Raw genomic sequence first — 21,960 nt, forward strand, 5'->3', positions numbered from 1 at the left:
GGGCCATGGGTTCAATCCCCAGAAGGGTCAACTTTTTTTTTCTTTCTTTTTTTCTTTTAACATTATTTATGTATCTCTCATGTCCCATATGGAAAGAAAAAAGTGTTTAATTTTTAATTTTTAATTTATATAGGTATCTATTGGCTAAATTATGCTAAATCTAGTAATAAATATGGTACCTGATATTTTCAAAGTGTAATATAATCAAAACTAGACGGTAAAAGTATTTCATATTTAACAAGATCAACCAATATACTTTTTTAAAAATTTAGGGAAACTTTGAAAACAGGCACTCATTTGGGTAAATTTTAAGAATTTTTTGAATTAGGCTCCCTAAGTAGAAAAATGGTCAGACATGTGGTAAAAATGGGTGGGGAAGGGTAACATTTTTATACAGATTTCATAAATTTTAAGTAGAAACCATAATTTTGCTTATGTGGATTGTTAGCTGAATGGTACTTTTTGTTCCTTACCAAAAATTCATGGGAAAACATTTTTCATTAGAATGTTATTGCAGATTATTTAAAGGTTCCTCATTTCTATAAAAAGGCTCTCATAACATCCTAGCTGGAATTCAGAAAAGTGGCCATAACTTGATTTCCGTACGGTAAACTTTGTTTAAATTTTGCATACAGGTGTACTTTAAGGTATACATCTGACCTATGATGTCAATTCTTTAGTTCCTGATAGTGCACATTAGGGTCCTTATACCTTAACACTAACAACATACGTTTTATCAATTAATAATACTTCTTTCAGGGGAATATTAATCGCTAATGTTTTCAAGATTCGGGGCAACTCTAAGATTGTTGTGTACTAGTATATTTTTTCAATGAATGTCTTCTATCGTCAGAACTTTTGCATGTTTGGCTTATTAAAATAAGGCAAAGTACCGCTTGTGCTATTTATATCACAGGAAATCTGACAATATTGAAACTGCACAATACACTAAACGTCCAGATTTAATCAATTTACATTATTATTCATGAATTTGGAATAAATATATATAATATATAAAATATAATATATAATATAATATTATTTGAAGTAAGTTATTTCTATAAAATAACATTAAGTGTACATAGAGTTATATTATCTAAATAGTTTAAAGCAGGTCTAAGAACACAAGGCAAAAATGCACAGATATTAACTTTTTTATTATTTTATTTGATTATTCCATATACTCGTATATATAAATAATATGACTGTAAAATATATTTGAAGCAAGTCAATGCTATAAAATCACAACAAGCGTACATAGAGTTACATTATCTAAATGACGTTAAGCAAATCTAAAAGCACATGACAAAAATACACTGATATTAACGTTTTTAACACATTTTGTTATTTCATATTTAACCTATTTTGTTTTAATGAAATACTTACCATTCCGATGCTGTATTTTAAACTTTACGTTTGTTATAATACCAATGCCACAAACAGTTACAAGTTCATAAATATGCAATAATTTACTGTTTAAGTCATACAATTTTAATGTTATCAATACTTTAATCATATATAAATATGTTTCTTACCAGAATCTTTTTCCATACAATTCCGATATCAAAAGTGTCTGTTATTTTATTTAAAACACGTGTTTAATGCTTAAATCAGGATACCACTTGCTGCAAAGATTGCTTTCAAACAAAAAGTGCATGAAGCATCTCATACGTGATTATATATACAGACGTTTATTCGAACAATTAATCATATTCTCATATTTTTAAAGTGGTTTTCTTCTGTCAACACTTCAGTGCCTCATCATTTGCATTTACTTGTAAAGTTATTTTTGGCATACCTGGTGGAATCTGATACATTTGTTCTTAGCGGAAAAATAGATAACTAAGTTCTAGATAATTTTATAAACAAAACGTATATATTGGACTGATCACTTAGTGTCGTTGTCGTACTTCATTTTAATTCTAATCTTCTCTGGTTCAGGAAATCTTTGGGTGCCATTCAGTGTATTTTGTCATACACGAGCATCAAGCTAAATGTTATTATTGAGAAGCGTAACTTACATGTACAGACTCAATCAAACCGAGTCTGCAATTCTCTTGTAATTTTGTTGTGATTAATGCTTCCGAGGATATTTTGTATTTCAATGCATGTAATTATAATTATATCAAAGTGTAAAGACAATTTCATAGCAAATGTGTTAAACTCAATGCAGTACTCATAAAGAGATTACGTGAATTAGATAAATGTACTCCAGTTAATACACAGCCTGTATAAAGTAATGAAGTAACAAAGTTTAAACTCAATCAAGTTTAAGAATAATCTTTAACCGAAATCGTCGGATTCGTTTTGAACTGTAGATGACATTTAGGATATAAATAACTTTAACATTGTTCATTTGAAAAATCTATATCTATTTTACAAACAAAATCTGATATTTATGTCTGCATGCTCGCAGATTGTCTACATGTTTCGGAGATTTAATCATTATGTAATATTTTAGTTATTATATATTATTGGTTGCATATTAGAGGTCAAATATTTTTAACGAATATGTATCCTGAAATACGTAGTTTACATGTAGTTGTGTACATTATTTTAAGATTGATATATACAACGTAAATCCCGGAATGGACTTCTAAAATCTTACCCGAACAATAGCAAACGCATCTAGAGTATAAAATAAGAATAATATTCGTACATGTCAATTCATTAAACATTTATTTTAGTTTTCAATATATTTACATGTTTTTAAAGCTTTAAATTAAAAAAAAAATCATTCATAAATGTTAATTTGATTAGTATGTAAAAAAATATAACCTTTTCATATTCATTTCGTTTGTAGTATATTTTATTTTGCATGAATCTATTAGAGCAGGACGTATTTCCACTTGTAATAGAACATGTCAAAATTTGTCATAATATTCATAGATCTCACAGGCAATGTTATAAAATACTAGTTTAATTGCATTAGACGTTTCAAGGCAGAAATTCGTATTACATCAAGGGAATTGTTTCCGTATTTATTCATATTTGAAATAGATTCAGAAAGACCTTGGCTTTATTTAAAAGTCGGCGTCTTGAAAGATGCATAATTGAAAACGCTAGAAGAACACATTCACGCAATATTGGTAACACCATATTGCCTCTAATGCATATTTAACAATGTATTAAAACGTCGTTTGATAACTGCCTTGATGCAAGCATGCAACTGCTGTGCATCGTAGATTAGCTTTCATGTGCTAATTAATGAATGAAAAGACGCGCTACAAATATTTTGAGAGGTAAAAAGAATATATGTGTCGTTTATAACATTGAGCATACATTCAGAAGATATATAAGATACAAAAACAACAACAACAACCGAATTCTGTAGTTTTGAATGTTCAATGAATATTTGGGAGTAATATTCCAACCAACGAATACTATAATTCATGCTTGTCTATTTTCTTTCTTTTCTTTTTTTTTGCTCAAGTTATATTTAGAGATTAATACTTGGTTGCTGCTCGCCATTATGCGATAATGGACATATGATGTGCATAATGGCCTGAGGGCCGCAGGCCCGAAGGACATTATGAACTCGAGGGCAATTATCGCATAATGGCGAGCAGCAACCAAGTATTAAGGTCTTTAATACCTATTTCCGAAATACGGCGTTTAGACATCGCCGCTAATCTTGGTTGTCGCCCTTTCTAAGAAACGAACAGTTGTCAATGTAAACAAATACATGTCATGTACAGTTTAACCCTCCCATTAACTTGGAAAACATGACAACACAAAAAAATATTAGTAAATATTGTTTTATTGTTGTTTTTATCGATAAATACAGTATTTTTCTTATCTTTACATTTTTTGTGAGAATTACAATTAGATCAAGTGCCAGTTATTTATGAAATTTAGTTCCTTCAATCTTGAACGGTTTTTGAGACTGATGTCTAGGTCTGAATGCCACCGATCCGATCTCTTTCCTACCGTCAATCTTAAATCATTTTTAGAATTTCTCAGGGTCATGTATTGTCTTGCGTTTATAATTCTTTAATGTCACTGAGAGTTGATTACGTCATTCTGCATGGAAAATTAATGCCGAGTAGCAAGTCGGCCGAAATTGGATAATGACCTAGATCTTGCCATAATGGCCCTGAAATACCCTAGATTTTGTTACTATATATAGTAACATAGGTATTAAAACAAAATGTTAAGGAGTGCATTAAGATACATCCAAAAATAATTACAAGCAACATAAATGTAATTTATTAAATTTCTGCATTTGTAATGAATATGAATATATTCATCAATCGGGGTTCACTTGTTTTAATTACAAATCAAGTCTACTACTTTATTTATTGTTCAATATATAGTGATATGATCTAAAATCCGAAGCTCTTAGTTATGTACTTGAATATGTTGTGCATTTAGTCTGAAAATGATATGACAATGTATTATCCTAAAATATTGGTATTGAAGGAAGATATAATATTATACCACCCTGTTCACCTATCTAAATATATTTCTAGCTTGTTCCCGTTTAACATTATCCATATATTCTGAAAATAATGGAAATAATGTTATTACTTTCACTTCGGGGAATATCGTAAAAATTGGTCTAATATCTGTAGGATCATTTATTCTTGTTATATACAAAATACTCTTATTGATTAAACTAAATAAAAAATTTATGAAGCCCCAATTTAGTACATCGGCTTATATTATCATTTTAACATTTATATTGGTATTTCATGTGACACCACGTGTTAAATTATGCATTATGGTAAATTGTTTTATTACTAGACTTAGATAAATATATATAAACAAATCGTTAGATTTTTAAAGTAAAGTATACTGCACCAAAAAAAACATGTCTGTTACATCAGATTCCAAGAAATAAAGTCATGTGGAGTTTGTATCTTTTAAAAGTTGTTCATACTTTCATTGCTCTCGATGCTTCATCCCTTTTCTCAGAATATTACAACTATCGTGTAAATATTTAGTTTTGCTCCGAATAATTAAGCATTACATAGAACGATTGGTTATCTACAAATATCAAACATGAAAAAAACCTCTCACAATTGTTTCGAGAACTAAGATCTTACGTTGACTATGCATCTGACATTTTGTTCCAGTTTATTACAAGCTTCTGTACTATTATGTATTTTTGTTTGGCGATAGCATATATTGATGAATGAATTCCATTAATAATCTAAACCAGATAAATGTAAAATGTGCAATAACGAAATATAGCACTGCATTATGACCTGTTAGAATATTTATGAGTGTATGTAATAAATACCCTCAAATCAATTAACAATTAATTTATCTATCTGTTGAACTGCACTTAATCTGTTTAAAATCATATCTAATACACATCCAGATGTTTAAAATCGTTCTTTAATTTTGATTACAGAGAGAAACGGATGCTTTTCGGTATATTGGTATGATAATTGAGCAGATAAAGTAAACGATAAAACGTATTTAGCCTCGAGAGGTCGTCTAGATATTAAGTTTGTTTGGTATCTTTCCAGTTTATTCATAATCATTGAACTTCAAAGACCCATAATACGGTCACAAATCAATTTGTAATGAATTATTTACGCAGATAAGTAGCAAATACAAAATGCTCTAAATAAGTAAATGTCAACCAACTGTTCTGACTAACGTCTGAAAATAGCACAAAAATATTCAATCTGAATAATGTTCATGGAAAATGAATAGAAATATTTGATATGCAGTTAGCTCTTAGAACACCTATTATTTTCTATGCACACCTGGATGAGATAAATTAAAAACACATTGGGCAAAGTTAGATAAAACGGACGATTGAGAAAAGATCAGAGGTAATAATGCCGATAGACGAATGGAAAAAAAAGCAAAATATCTTAAGGATTACAAAAACAATATTAAAATTAAAATATTGGAAATACCAAAAAAGACAATATTATATTGAAGAAGTCAGGTTATGTCAGTAATACAGTATTGCGAAAGATACAATTTCCTACATAATTCTTTGGTTCTTTTCAACTTAAAAGAATTATCGATTTAAGCATCACGATTACTCGAAGAAAATCGCTGTTACAAACTTGAATGAGCATGCCATTTATATATGTAAATATGGAAAAAAACAGCAAACAGTTTGTGAAAATCCTTTACTCAAAATCTGACAATAAAGCATGAATTGAACTTATTTTAAAAGTCTAAATGCCTTACCTGGAGCTAACACATTTAATTTTGTTCTCTATTTTTGTCCGGTAGCAGTAAAAACTCCTTCCATACTGTTTTGCACATTGTATATATAATGTTTATATAGTGTGCACTTTGTTTTGTTTCGACAATGAGCACACGAATCGATTACTCATCCATTTAGAAATTCAACGATAACTTTCAAAAGACGTTTGCAATGTTATCGAATGGAATTAACTCGAGGTTGCTGACGTTTACATGTTAATTTTCGAATACAACATACAAGACTACATTCCTGAATTATCTAAACGCGTCGATGAGATAAACGTATGATTGTATAAAACCACAATGTTTCACCATGGTGCCAAATGGTGCCAAGCGGTGATGATGGAAAATGTATTGTCTTGTTGTAACATTTACTGATATTAATGTCTTTTCATTGAATATAAATTGTCTCAGTTATCATTATAGGTATTCCAAATATTATCAGTATTATATTTTAACAAATTTGCTTCCGGAAAAGTCTCTAGTAGTAAAGTGAGCCAATGAAAAGTGTTGAATGACAAAGAACAGCTTGGTTCGTTTTTTTTCTGTGAAAACAATTGAATGATATTCTATTATATACATTTATATGATTTCAATAACGAATAACTAAACTAATATTGTTTGTTATCGGACGGAAGACATTCAATAGAAATAAAGAAACTAATAATGATCAGTTTTTGCTACTTTCAATTAAAAGCATATCCTACTTTTTCCGAATTCAAAGTAGGTGACACCAAGTGAATGACTGTGACAACTACCAAGCATTTCCTTCAATTTTAAAAACATTCCTTCACTGTTTTATGTACTGGTATACATGTATTTGCAATGAAGACAAATGTTCCATATCGTCAATTTTTTCATGAAACACATATAAAAGCTAAGATAAGACATCGCTAATTCTATTTTCGTCAAAGACAATCTCACGAGCTTGATAAAATTAATACACAATGCACAATTAATGTCCCGATTAAACCAATCTTATACACAATTAATGTCCCGATTTAACTTATCTAATACACATTTTCTGTCCTGATTAAACCAATCTAATACACAATTAATGTCCCAATTAAATTAATCTTATACACAATTAATGTCCCAATAAACTTATCTAATACACATTTTCTGCCCTGATTAAACATATCTAATACACACTTATTGTCCCGATTAAATTAATCTTATACACAATTTTGTCCAGATGAATCCAATCTAATGGTTATTACTGACTTTTTGTTACAGTCAATTTATCTCAGTCATAACAACATGTCACGAAAATGCACGATATAAACACAGGATATAAATTACTTCTTAAAATTCTATGATTTGTCGATCTAATTATTATGATGAAATGGCTCCACCATTTCAATGCGATGTACAAAAGTATGCCCTTCTTAAAATATCATATCAAAAATTAATACATGTCAAGCTTAATATATGCGTAATATAGCTAACATAACATAAACGTAACATTAATTACGCAGCATTTTTATAATTTGCGCAAATAAAATCTATATAAATTTCTTAGAAACAAGTGCCTTTTATTGAAATAATATAAATGTTCTAAAAACAAAAGAGTTCTTCCTTCTTAAAAAAGTGGCCCAATGTTAATATGTATTGTCTTACCAAAATCCTTTAACAAACACTTCCTATGTAAAATTTGTCTGTAATTTACTTTAAAACACCTGTTTGGTGCTTATAATAGGATACAAATTGCATTCCACATTATCAACTGCAAAATTTTGTTCACATCACATTGAATGAATTGATCCTGCAGGCATATGCTCGAACAATTAATCATATTCTCATATATTTCTCATAGAGTGGTTTTCCCACATTCAAGACTTCAGTACTCTTGATTTTAATTTACATCAATGTTGTGATTGTTTTTGGCATACATGATAGAAACGGATATTTTTTCTTTTTGCGGAAAACATGGTTTAAAAATCCCTAGATTAACTTTTAAAACATGTTTTATAGTTTTAGACTTATCACAAGATACTGTAATGAATCTCTTTCAGACACTGATAATTTGCCATTAATCAAGCATTTTTTTCTATGAAAGACATTTCACAAACACTTCACATGAAGAACTTACTTTATAATGCATTACGTATGCAACGAAATATATTTCAGTATAAATCATGTATAAAAACAGTCATTTTGTATTTATTTACTACTTATTTATTCATTTTTTTATATGAGGGGTTCGGTATTAAGTCACACAGATACTGTAAAAGTATTTAGATGCTTCTCCTGTATTCAAGTATGAACTGCATCTGAATAAAATCATTATTATCCCGTTAGCAAGCTTGATATTTTCGTCACAAGACAAATACAAAAATCCATGGCGGATCTGAACGGTCAGTGGCAAGAGGGAAGTGATTTGGAGTCAAAGGTTTGTATCATTCGGCCAAGGATGCAGCTATTTGTTTACAATTGCTTAGATTATATATGATAGCCAAATTTATTTTATGCTTTTCAGTGGATTACTGATTTATCCGTGAAAATTATATTTGGTAATTTCACAGTGAAAATTATCAAAATATAATTTCACTTTTTTCAATGACGAAACTACTTTTTTAAGATTTTCCCCATGTGGTACCTCAATTTTATTTTTGCTGACAATTCAGACAATGTCAGGCTGTTTAAAGAAAAAGGAAAGCTGAAATTGATAAATACCTTAAACTTAAAAAGTAATAAAAAGAAGAAAACTTACTTCTATTCATTCAAATTCCAATCACCAAATTTCGTCTCTAAATTTTTTGTTTCATTTTTACAGTCTGAAAAATACATTCCTTCCACATGCAAACTGCTCTTGATGACATTTGGGCATATTAAAGTATCCTACGAGTAATAACTGCCGTATGCTTTATGAAAAATTGAAAAGCAATGACAGCTACAGCTCGTAGAACAAGTAAACCAACCCAGCGTTCCGAGCAAGTTCCAAGTCTTCCATTTTCATAGCTGCTTTTTCCATGTTTTCACATCTGTCAACACTTAATTTTTGTCTGTTTCAATCCTCAAATATGTTTTCTTTCTTTTAAAAGGGTGTATGACTAACAATTCCAAATGATATCCCTCTGAATCAAACACAAATTATTTTCCTCCCGTGAAATACACAACTTTAAAAAATGGCTGCCGCTTACATTTAACAAAGCCAGGTCTAATATAAATTCGCAGTAGGTAACAGAAATATGGATGGATGGTTGGAATTTTCTCCTTCACGAATTGTTTGTTTTTATTATTAAAACAAGCGATCATTCATATTTTTTAAACAAAATAAATAATATCACTGTCATTTAATGTTGATTGTCGGACTTATTTTTCAGCTCAAGACTTCTTGTTTTTAATGAGAAATTCGCACGAAATGGGGCTCTCAATGGGGAAACAGATTTTAATATTTATGTTAATATTATGGAAATTTCGTTTAAACTTGTTTTTTAGCATAAAATAAAAAGAAAATTTGTTTGTTTGTTGTGTAAGATGTAATTTTATTTCATCTCGTGAACTTTAAAAACAGTATTCTCACTCGTGGCTACGCCACTCGTGAGAATACTGTTTTTAAAGCCCACTCGATGAAATAAAATTTCATCTTACACACAAACAAACAAATATCCTCTATATATTTGTTGAGGTTTCAGCAACTTACATCTATTGACATTTACTTCCAATCACAAGAACATTAAATTTTTATTGTTTCCAAAAAAAAGAACAAAACATATAAAGCAACTGTGCTTTCAAAACGAAATACATGACAGCAAAAAGCACGTACTTGATGGTTTTATTTAGTTTATCCATAAGATTTTAGTACATATTTAGGTATAAAAGTATCAATAGAAAAAGAAGCAAATCGTAACAAATAATATAAAAGAAAACATATGACTCACATGATCAACAAAGTGTATGTCCTCCTAAAGCTAAATTGTCCTTTGTGCAAGCTAACTTATTTTCAAGGCTTTTTTGCGCTTTACAAAAGAATATCTAGAACGTTAAAATTATATCGGTTTATTCAAAAAAAAATTATCTTGAACATTAAAAGATTACCGACTGCAAAAGTTAATACCATTTCGTAGGAATTAACATACATATTTCCAACCCCAGCGTAGCGTCTGAAAGGCAAGATTAATCAAATTGTTTTAATTGTTATTCCGCTATCAATGTTTTATCGAAGTTTACTGTTTAAAAATAAAACTTGAATGTATGTTATAAAACGACCACTTAATTTATTCATATAGTTGTGCTCAGAATAAGATGTTAATATGTTTAATTGTCTGTTTAAAAAATGAAAGAGTGCAATGTCTTACATCGAAGATTTGCTTTGCCTGAAAAATGTTGAGATCATAATACACATGTATGTTTTAAGACAAAGGAAAACAAATGCGCAAGTCTTTGCGAATAAAACTATTGAGATAAATTTATATTGAAAGTGCGAATAAGCAAATAAAACTGATGCTATGGTTTCACGATATTTATTCAATGTCGTTGCTTTTATTTCATCCATATTTCGTTTGAAACTTTAACAAAAGAACAAAGTTACAGATCATCATCTTAAAATCTCAACAGTTCCTCCAATTCTACAGGTTTATATTTGACTTATTCTTAACAATACCCATTTGTGACATTTCTGGCATACAAACCTTTTTGTAGAGTTAAAGGCATCATAAATTAGCTAATGGTTTTTGTTGATCTAAATTCAAAATTATAGTATTACAGATCATTCGGAAATATTCTTAACTTAAGTAATTCTTTATGGCGTTCTATATAGTTCGTTGTTCAAGTACTGCATCTTTGTGGCTCCAGGTACAAGCATATACTTACTAATTAAGTATGGAACTATTTGTATCAGAGAATTATTTAAAAACCGAAGTTATATCAGTATTTAGTCCATTCTCTTTCACAACCAAAACGATTTATAATCAGTCATTGTCAAGGCATAAATGTCATCCAAAATTCTTTAAAACTTTAGTAAAGTATCTAAGTATCTCTCAGAAACATTTAAATGATTAAGAAATAATTTGAATGATAAATTTCGTCGTATCAATATAATTTATTGTGTATACCCGCATATTTATTGTAAGAGGGATGTCCGGAAAATTCATATACTTCTTCATTTTTTATTGTATAACAATACATAAGTTGTACAAATTTTGTAAGCAAAAATATACATATCTAGAGAACACATTTATCAAAAATTACTGAACGCTGACTTACGTGTGTAACAGTAATTACATACAACATATAGTATATACACCATCCTCGAGCACTTTGACAACGTCAACGGCGTCAAATTAACTTCATGTTTACCCGCTATTCAATTTCTTCCGATTTCAACAGCCATGGTTCATGTCTGGCGTATACTTTATACATGTTATGTTGCTTTTACTTTATGAATTTCATATTTAAAATTATTATTAAAAAACAAAAATGTCACTGGCTCCCATACTGTGCGTGAGATGTCTGTCTTTTTCAAAGGCTGTTGTTAACGCAATATACGATATCTCGCCCGCCCATGCTACCTTTAGGCGTCTGGAGCGTTTCTTATACGATATACTGTCATCACCGCTTCTTCAGCATTTCATGGTTGGTTTTGTTTTTAAAGTAAAGATTAAAATCTCAGTTGGTGCCATATTAGTGTTGCTATGAAGTTAAATATCATTACGTTGTTCCGTCCGTAAATCTACGTAATTTTTGCAACACAAACTTCATGCACCTTCATTGCCTATAATCGTCGTTAACAAACTGTTTATTTGCGTATTTGCGTATGACGTCATACTTTTCACTAAATATCATGTAATAGTATCTCATGATGTCACAAAATTAAAACGAGAGTTTGCGTTAAAATTACAACTTTTAGCAACTTATTACTCGAGTAGCTATCGTCATAAAATCAAAGTGCTCCGTAATTCGTTGATCATGTTGCCATGGTGATCGGCGCTTTGCGAATATTACTGTTATCATGTTTTGTAATTTACAAATATGTAGCAAATAAGTACTTTAGCAAAATAGTCAACCTTCATATTGATAATGGCTGTTTATAGTAATTTAATAGTCTTGTCTACGAACTTTCCGGACAACCCTCGTACATCTTATACTCGCAAGTCTCAGTTTTGCAATGCAATCAAGCCTTTTTATGAATAACATATTGTGGTTGTTTTATGAGCAATTAATCATACAAGAATTAAATAAGAGGAAATGATATAAAATACGACTAAACCAAGTATTTATTGCATTAACTATTTACTTTATCATTATTGCATACAATTAGCCACCATTATAGTCGTTCATTACATATACTGTTACAGTGTATGTAATTATTATTGCATTATAGCTTAAAAATATCTTTATTGGAAATATGTTTTGCCCAATGCATTACAGTGATTTATTTGAGAGTGTGCGCGTATTAAATATCTACAATACAGTTAATAGAATGATAAAGTAAAGCGCTTTAGCGTAACTAAACTGTATTCACTTTTAGAATTCATTAGATCTATAAATGAGATAAAGGAAGAACTTATTATATGCACTGCTTATGATCAGTTTTCATTTGAAAAATATAAATCGTATCATTACATACAAATAATTTATTTTATGCTTTTCAGTGGATTACTGATTTATCCATGGAAATTATATTTGATAATGTCACAGTGAAAATTATGAAAACATAATTTCACACTTTTCAAAGACGAGACTACTTTCTTTTTAAACTTTCCCCCCGTGGTAACTCAATTTTATTATTATTATCTGACATTGTCAGGGCAGTTTAGAGAAAAGCAAGCTGAAATTCATAGATAACTTAAATATCAAACCTAATAAAAAGAAGAAAAACTTACTTCAATTCATTCAAATTACCAATCACCAAATATCATCTCTATTAATTTTCTCATTCAATTCCGTCCACATGCGAAACTGCTCTTGATAACATTTGGGCATATTTAAGTATCCTACGAGCAATGACTGCCTGATAACTTGAAAGGCAATGACAGCCATCAGCCCAAAAAATAAGTAAACATCCTAGCGTTCGTCAGGCAGCCTTTCACAAATGCCATGTTTACCAATTTTCTAGCCGCTTTTTTAATGTTTACACAGCTGTTAACACTTATTTATTGTATGTAACAATCCTAAAATAAGTTTTCTTTCTTCTGAAAAGATGTATGACTAACAAATCCAAATGATATTCCTCTGAATCAAACACAATTATTATCCTCCCCTGAAATACACAACTTTTAAAAATGGCGGTCCTTCACAAAGCCAGGTCTAATACAAATTCCCCGTTAGCACGCCCGTTTAACTCACAACGAGTGAAAAATGTCCATCGGTAAAAATGTTGTGAGCAACTTCCGTTCCTCGTTGTGAGCACCCATCTATGACGAGTGACACGATAAACAAGGTGAGTTTTTCATAATTTTTGAAGATTACAGACATTTATGTAAAAATATCGGAATGCATTTAGCTAGCGATGTGTTTTCCGAGTATGCACATGTAAAGATATTGCCTGTTGGTGGACAATTTGATGGAAATACCGTGCGACGCAGTCACTCGGGGTAGCTGGAAAACTGGAGACAACTTCTCTTTGGACCAAATTTAACATTGAAAACGTCGATTCTGGTGACGTTTTGTGCATTCTAACCTAAAACAGATGCCCACAAGTCTTCAGCGTAAATTATTATCTGAAAGTCTTTGTAGAAACGAAGAAATACCCTTTTTTGCTTTAATCCTCGTTGTGAGCACCATAACCTCGTTGTGAGCAAGACAAGCGCAGTGCTTGTCTGGTTTTAATATGTAATTCAAATGGCAAGAATACAATTTTCAATCTACCAAAAGCAATCAATACGTTTTTTACAATAGATTTTCCAAGCAATAGTTCTTTTTTTTCTTTTTTTTGAAAATTATTCTTCATATTCACAAGTCATCAGATTAACAGAAGAACTAATCAGTGGAGGTAAATCAGGTATTTTATTTCGTATACTCTAGTGTGGCACGAGTGAACATCACGGGGTGTTTATGAATATTTCAACAATTTCACAATCTGTGTGATACACACATACATGGGTTTATCCTGAGCTGAAGACTGACCAAGTTATGTAAAACAAGAACTATAACGGTAAGTTGACAATGCTCCTGAAGTGGTGTTTTTTCCTTTGATTTATGGACCAGGTAGATTATTTGTTTTTGGAAAATTAGATCTTCAATGTGAAGGTAATTCAAGGTCAAGGTGAAATAAATATAGGTCAGTTGGAAGGTCTTGTCCAAAGGGGCATTGTGTCCAAATATGAATTATTTCCACTTACTTATAAAGAAGTTGTGATTAATGTTAAAGTTTTTGGATGTTCTAGAAGGTCATCCACGGTACAAGGTAAAAAAAATACAGATCAGTTTGAAGGTCTTGCCTAAAGGGATGTTGTTTCAAAATATGAGTAGAATCCGTATACTAATAAGGAAGTTATGACCAATTTTTAAGTTTTTGGACAATTTGACCTTCAAGGTGAAGGTCATTCAGGGGTCAAGGTCAAAAAAATAAAGGATAGTTGAAAGGCCTTGTCCAAAGATGTGTTGTGCCTAAACATTATGACAGGACATTATGGCCAATCTTAAATGTTTTTGGACAATTTGACCTTCAAGGTAAAGGCCATTCAGGGGTCAAGGTAAAAAAAAACAGGTCCGTAGGAAGGTGCTAAGGGATGTTGTGTTCAAATATGAATCAAATCCGTTTACTTATAAGGAAGTTATGGCCAATGTTAAAGTTTTCGGACAGATTGACAGACTGACAGACGGACAGTTCAAAACTAGTATGCCTCCCTTTGGGGTATGCACAACGTCTTGCAAAGAAATGCTGCTGTGCAAAAACGTTTTAATTGCTGTGGTAGATTGAAAATTATATTTTCACCATCTGAAATACATATTAAAACCATACACGCACTGCGCTTGTCTTGCTCACAACGAGGTTATGGTGCTCACAGGATTAAAGCAAAATAAGGTATATCTTCGTTTCTATGAAGACTTTCAGATAATAATTTACGCTGAAGACTTGTGGGCATCTGTTTTAGTTTAGAATGCACAAAACGTCACCAGAATCGACGTTTTCAATGTTAAATTATATCCAAAGAGAAGTTGTCTCCAGTTTTCCAGCTACCCCGAGTGACTGCGTCGCACGGTATTTCCATCAAATTGTCCACCAACAGGCAATATCTTTACATGTGCATACTCGGAAAACACAGGGTTAGCTAACTGCATTTCAATATTTTTACATAAATGTCTGTAATCTTCAAAAATTATGAAAAACTCACCTTGTTTATCGTGTCACTCGTCATAGATGGGTGCTCACAACGAGGAACGGAAGTTGCTCACAACATTTTTACCGATGGACATTTTTCACTCGTTGTGAGTTAAACGGGCGTGGTTAGTAACAGAAATAAGGTCGAATGGTGTGACTTTTTCTTCTACTAAAAGTGTTTGTTTTTATAATTAAAACAAGCGATCATTCATATGAATTATATTATCGCAATTTAACGTTGATTGACGAACTTATTTTTTCAGCCCAAGACTTCTTGTATTTTATGAGCAATTCGACTAAAATGAGGCTACCAGTGGGGAAAACAGATATTAATATCAAAGTTAATATTAAGGAAATTTCATTTAAACTTGTTTTTAAGAATAAAATAGAAACAAAATTTGTTTGTTTGTTGTGTAATATGTAATTTCATTTCATCTCGTGAACTTTAAAAACAGTATTCTCACTCATGGCTACGCCAGTCGTGAGAATGCTGTTTCTAAAGTTCACGAAATGAAGTAAAATTTCATCTGACACGCAAGCAAACAAATATCCTCTATGTCATTCCCCAGTAAATGAAATGGACGAACTATGTTTTCCAATATATGTACAAGCTTTAAATAGAGGAAGCAATAAAACTTATATTTATATTTGCATGCTCTCAGAATGTCTACTTGTTTCTTAGGTTTACATTTTGTATTATTGTTGTTGTTTTATGTAAAATATCACTTGTGGCATGAATGATGAAGATGTTTCTTGGAATATATTAGTCAGTATTATTTACATTACTATAGGATTTCTATACAATAAGAAAATCACCAATTGAACTGATAGAAAATTATCAAACATGGTGGCATTTGATAATACATTGTTTTCAAGGATAAAAACAGCACAGAAGAAATATAAATAAAACTGTATGTAATAATTAAATTAATACATTTATAACCTGTATTGTATTGTCAAATACGTTTCGTCCTACCAGAAACCAGTCTTTGCACGTTTATCTTGCTGTAAGATCCTATCATTGCAACAATTTGTTTCGGAAACAATTTAAGGGCAAATAACTCAAAAAAGGTGGTGGACGACCCCGCCCCAACGATTTTCATGTCCAATTTGTTTCATTTTTTAATTATCAAATCTAAGAACAAACAAAACTTCAATTAATCATTTAAACACGATAATTTTTGTTTCAATTTATTTATTTAATTATTTTGTATCTATATTAAATGGAAACTCTGGCAATTGCATTCAAATTACCACGGAAAAACAAACCATAAATCCGGTACAATAATTACGTAGTTTTCTCAATGCATAGCATAGAAAACATCGATTTGCAGTTAAAATTCTTTGTATATCTCTTTATCTTTATATATTTTGTAACTGAAATATGACAACTAAAATACCCGATTGATTTTCAAAGAATGTCAAAGGTGTTTTTATCTTTTTGACCTCATTTGAACTCCTTCCATACTCAGAAGCAATGATATAAAGTATTTGAGCCGCGTCACGACAAAACCAACGTAATGCATTTGCGACCAGCATGGATCCAGACCGGACTGCGCATCCGCGCAGCCTGATCAGGATCCATGCTCTTCGCTATCAGTTTCTCTACTTGTAAAAGAGTTGGTAAGCGAACGGTATGGATCCTGATCAGACTGCACGGATCCGCAGGCTGGTTTGGATCCATGCTGGTCGCAAACGCACTATGTTAATCTTGTCGTGACGCGGCTCAAATATTTAGTAATACTTTAATTAGATTTGACACCTCAATGTTGAAATTTCATTGTTTCAATAGAATTGTTTCCATATTTCTTTCCATCGAAAACATTTTCTGAAAGACCTTGGCTTAGTTTTGAAATCGACGTCTTGAAACGCGCATCATTTGACACGCTAGGAGAAAGCATTCACGCAATGTTGGTAAAACTATATTGCCTACTATATTTAACAATTCATTAGAACGTTGTTTGAAAACAGCCTTTTATGGCTTCTGTCGCTATTTTGTTTTGACAACTTTAAAAAGCAGGCAACATATCCTAAGGGTGATTATACAGTATTCAAGTAGGAATACTGGAACCACCCAAGTTGAAAAAACGCCAAATAAAAGAAACTAAAAGTACCACAAAACATGTATAAACAACAATAATGTTGTGCTGAACGATTCAAGGATCGAAAATATAACATCATTGACTAAATGTACGGGGAGACTTTTTACAGCCGCCAATGTTCTAGATCATTCCCGTATAATATTATCTATGTATTCTAAAGAATAAGGCAATAAATTTATTACTTTCACTTGAGGGAATATCATAGATAATTAGTTTAAAGGGACTCCACTGAGGTTTAAAAGCCTAAAAACATAACATTAGAATTTCTTACATAAATGAAGTGGGGCGCTTTAAACAGAAATATATGCAAAAGATAGTTAAGAAATATAATTTAAAATGAATCGAAAATCGTAGTTTTATGCTTTTCTTAGCCTAATTTGAGTGAAAAGCGTTTAAACGCTTTTCATTTTGGGTCATTTTTTTACAATTTGAATAATTATTATGGAAAAAACAAGTGCGCGAATGATCTGAAAGTTTGCACAAAGATTCGTGGTCTAAACCTACATCAAATGGTACATTTATCTGGAAAAAATTTTTCCAGTCCCATCATGTCAAAAAACCTCAGTGGAGTCCCTTTAATATACAAATTAATATCGTTATAATCATTTATTCTGGATATACACAAATATCATAATTGGATACACTAATTAGAAATGTATTAGCTAGAATTTAGTAATAACAGCTAATAGTAACATTTAAAAGGTTCATATTGACATTTAATGTGACATCACATGTTTAAATATGCATGAGGCATGAGGCTAATTGACTTACTGTTTTATGGCCTTTTTAGCACAAGTTTGTTTTTCCATTTATCCGGTTTGAATAGTTTTATCGCTTTAATATTAAACTTACAGTGTTATTTTTAATTCAGAAATGTTGAATAAGCCTTTTCCACTGAATTTAAAACTACTCTTGGTCAAGAAACGGACATTTTGTCACTCTCAAAATATTGGTAGTCATTTTGGTACAGACTGGGAAATAATCGTTATTGCAACCCTTTCACAAGCGTTGAGTCTTAGTATACCCAGACATGGTGTAAACAACGAGGATACTTTCCAATTTCTTCTGATACAAAAGCTATACCCAAGATGTCACCCTATTCTTTATTCGTGGCACGAAAAGGAAGTTTAGCACAGCTACAGCGACCTCAGCGACAAGGTAACGAATGCCCTTAAAAATTATCGAACTATCATTGACATATCAATTGACTTTTATATCTATAATAATAACATTTTGAAATAGAAAAAGTTTGATTTCCTACTAAGTACATATGATTTGTAAGATATTTAGTCGAGCAAACACTATAGATGTCATAAGGTTACTATGGCGACACTATTGTTATCGTTCCATTAGTATATATACATGTAACATGGGTTTTCGAGGAATTGTTGTGTCAATTACAAAAATAATGAAGCTAAATATCTTTTGAGTTTTCATAAACATTACCTACTGACATCTTTTAAATTTTTAATTATCAAAATAATAATTGTATGCAGCATTTTTTTAAATATAAAATTTAAATACCTTTTTTATGATTAAAGTTAACGTATTCCGGTTCAGGTTTTTATTAAGTATTTGTAAAATCCATAGTGATTTCATAGTTATTGTTCTGAACACATATGTCTAAAGTTAACTGTGCATTTTGACATTTTGCTAAAATATTATCCAACATTATACAGATTAAACTATGTTACAGTAATATTGTGTTGCCTTAGAACAGATTGCATTAATGATTTAAACTGAGATAAATGCACAATGTGCAATACTGAAACGTAGCAATACTATAACGTGTCTGAATATAAATGAGTAAATTAAAGAATACTTTCAAATCTTTAGAGAATTTATCGAAACATAATATATCTGAAGTTTTCTGTTTAATCTTATATTAAAACATTACCAGATGTTTAAAATCGTAAAGATTAGATAATGATTGAGGAAATTAAGGGATGTTTATTTTTTAATAATTATATATATGCAGACTAATTTAGCATTGGTTTGTTTGTTATGGCACATAAAATAAAGGATAAAACGTATTTCCCCCGGAGAAAATGTCTAAGGTTGAATAAAAAATATGCACGGTAAAGTACTTAAAATGCTTCCATCATGCAATTCAAAAATACACCATAAGGTCCCGAATCATTTTTCCAAAGAATTACATAATCTTCTACTATGTTCTATGTTCTTAAAGTAGAAAAAAGAAATACTTGACATTGAGTCGGCTCTAAATATAAGTACCAAACATATAACTCAAAATATGTGCGACCTAAATGAAACAAATCAAATACAATAAGATAAATCTAAAACCTTTCAAGGGTAATGGTCCTTTGTTGGGGTTTGTGTTCATTTAATACCGCCCTTCCTTGTTGATCTTGATTTTCATATATTATAATGGTACTAAAAGACTGATTATTAAGTAGGTACTATTGCTTACTGGTGTTCAAACAGTCCATAATTAAGAACGCTAGAACCACAAAAACATTAAGGGGAATCCGAACCTGTAGTACATTTTGTAAAGAACAATCTGCAAAGGGACCTGTAAGTTTTAAAAAGTTTCTGAGTAGTCAAGTCAATTTAAAGTCAAAAACTATTTTCAAAAGCAAGTATATACTTTTGCATAATTCTGTTTGTTAATGAAACTTTAAGAAATTTATATTTGCACAAACAATGCATATCTTTTTATATGTAAGCATCACAATCGATCAATTAAAAAAACATCAAAAACCTGGAAGAGTATGCTATGAATATAACTGCTACTGTAATGTAATTTAATAATGTTACTTCTTAATAAAAAAATCAAAGCAGTTTGTGAAAACCTTTAACACAATTTCATAAACTATTTACCTTGAAATAACGGTAAATATTTCTGATATTTGCTCGGTACTACTTCCTATTGTATTGCTTGGTACAAAGTGCATGCATTCTTTATAATATATACTTAGCAATTCTTCGGATATCATTAACGTACAACATAAGAGTAAATTACTAATTCATTGAGTAATACAAAGAGTAAGAAGCAAAAGACTCTTGCTATCAATGTAGAATAAAATCAACCTGATGTTGCTGACATTAACACGTTTATTTTTGAATACCACATTACATACTACATTCCTCAAGTATCTTAGTGCGTTGATGAGATAAACGTATGTACAAAAACACAATGTTTCATCATGCTGCCAAACGGTGATGATAGAGAGATTGAAATGTATTGTCTTGTTGTGACATTAAGTGATTTTAATGTTTTTGTCATTACATCTATATTCTCTCAGTAATCAGGGATATTTTCTCTTTAACTGATTCAGTATTTTGGTGGTAGCTTTAGATTTTTGTAGTATTTTGGTGGTAGATTTAAACCTTTGTATAACAAAACTATTACAATGATTGCAAGACTTAGAAAATTGTACAATAAATCTGCAACTTAAGAGATATTCATTTACAGACTAATTTATGGTATATTTATCTCCAAAGACTTATGATGTAAAACAAATTATTTACCTATCAGGAAACGTGTTTTAGAAAATACGCAAATCACACAAATCTTAAAGGTCAGTACATAGTCAGTTTATAAACGCATATATTTGGGCCATCATAGGACTATCTTGATCTGAAACTTGTATTTGACTGAATTGATATTAATAGTGGATCATACGAGACACGGTACTTTTGAAACATATGCAATTATGGAATCGGCAAATATTTTACTTTCAGAAATATAATAACTCCATTTGAGCTATAATCTGTTTGTTTTGGGTTGAACACAGATAAATGTTGATGGTAAAGTGGAATTCGAAAGTTTGACATTAACCTTTAAAATTTTAATAACTGCAGCCAAAGAAATGTTACAATTATGAAACAGTATCTATCTAACTGAAAATCGTATGTATTTCCGTTTGAGTTACATGTAATGGATTAAAATCAAAGAAATATGACGATAATTTCATTCAAGCGTCTTCTTTCTTAATCAAAAGGAATACGTTTTAAAGGATAGAATGAATAAATCAAGTAACTTTAAAGGATAAAATATTCTTTTACAAATACCATGAATCTTTCGCATTAAGATAAGGGTTTTATTTTTAGTGAAGCTTTGATAAAGCTTAATAACAGACTAATTCTACGCGCGCCATATATAAGACAGGCAACCTTACCCTGATAGGAAGTTTGCCAAACGAGTTATCCTTGACATTGATGATATTAAGCAGATAAATTCAACTTTCGATATTAGTTTTATAAAACAAAAGGCATGACTTAGAATAGAGAAAACAGGATCCGTAAAGAAATATCAGCTCAGCAAAATTGAAATGTTCCAGGCTAGGTTTGACTGATCCTGTTCCTTGACGGTAGTTGTCCAAGCCCCCTAGAAAAATTTTACATTTAAAATGACTTTAAAACTTCAAAAGTACAAAGTGTTTAATGTAA

General features: G+C 30.6%; 1 long non-coding RNA gene across 1 annotated transcript in view; it reads right to left on the reverse strand.

Moving 5' to 3' along the window:
• Positions 1-19,292, reverse strand: part of LOC132724015 (uncharacterized) — a 97,306-nt gene extending 78,014 nt beyond the window's left edge. The window contains exon 1 of the long non-coding RNA XR_009624831.1: positions 19,072-19,292. This is a non-coding gene — a long non-coding RNA (uncharacterized LOC132724015). The remainder of the gene's footprint in view (positions 1-19,071) is intronic.
• Between the last annotated feature and the right edge of the window lie 2,668 nt (positions 19,293-21,960).

The sequence above is a fragment of the Ruditapes philippinarum genome, unplaced genomic scaffold (assembly GCF_026571515.1).
Source record: "Ruditapes philippinarum isolate M1 unplaced genomic scaffold, ASM2657151v2 ctg530_1_1_1_1, whole genome shotgun sequence".
Lineage (NCBI taxonomy): Eukaryota > Metazoa > Mollusca > Bivalvia > Venerida > Veneridae > Ruditapes > Ruditapes philippinarum.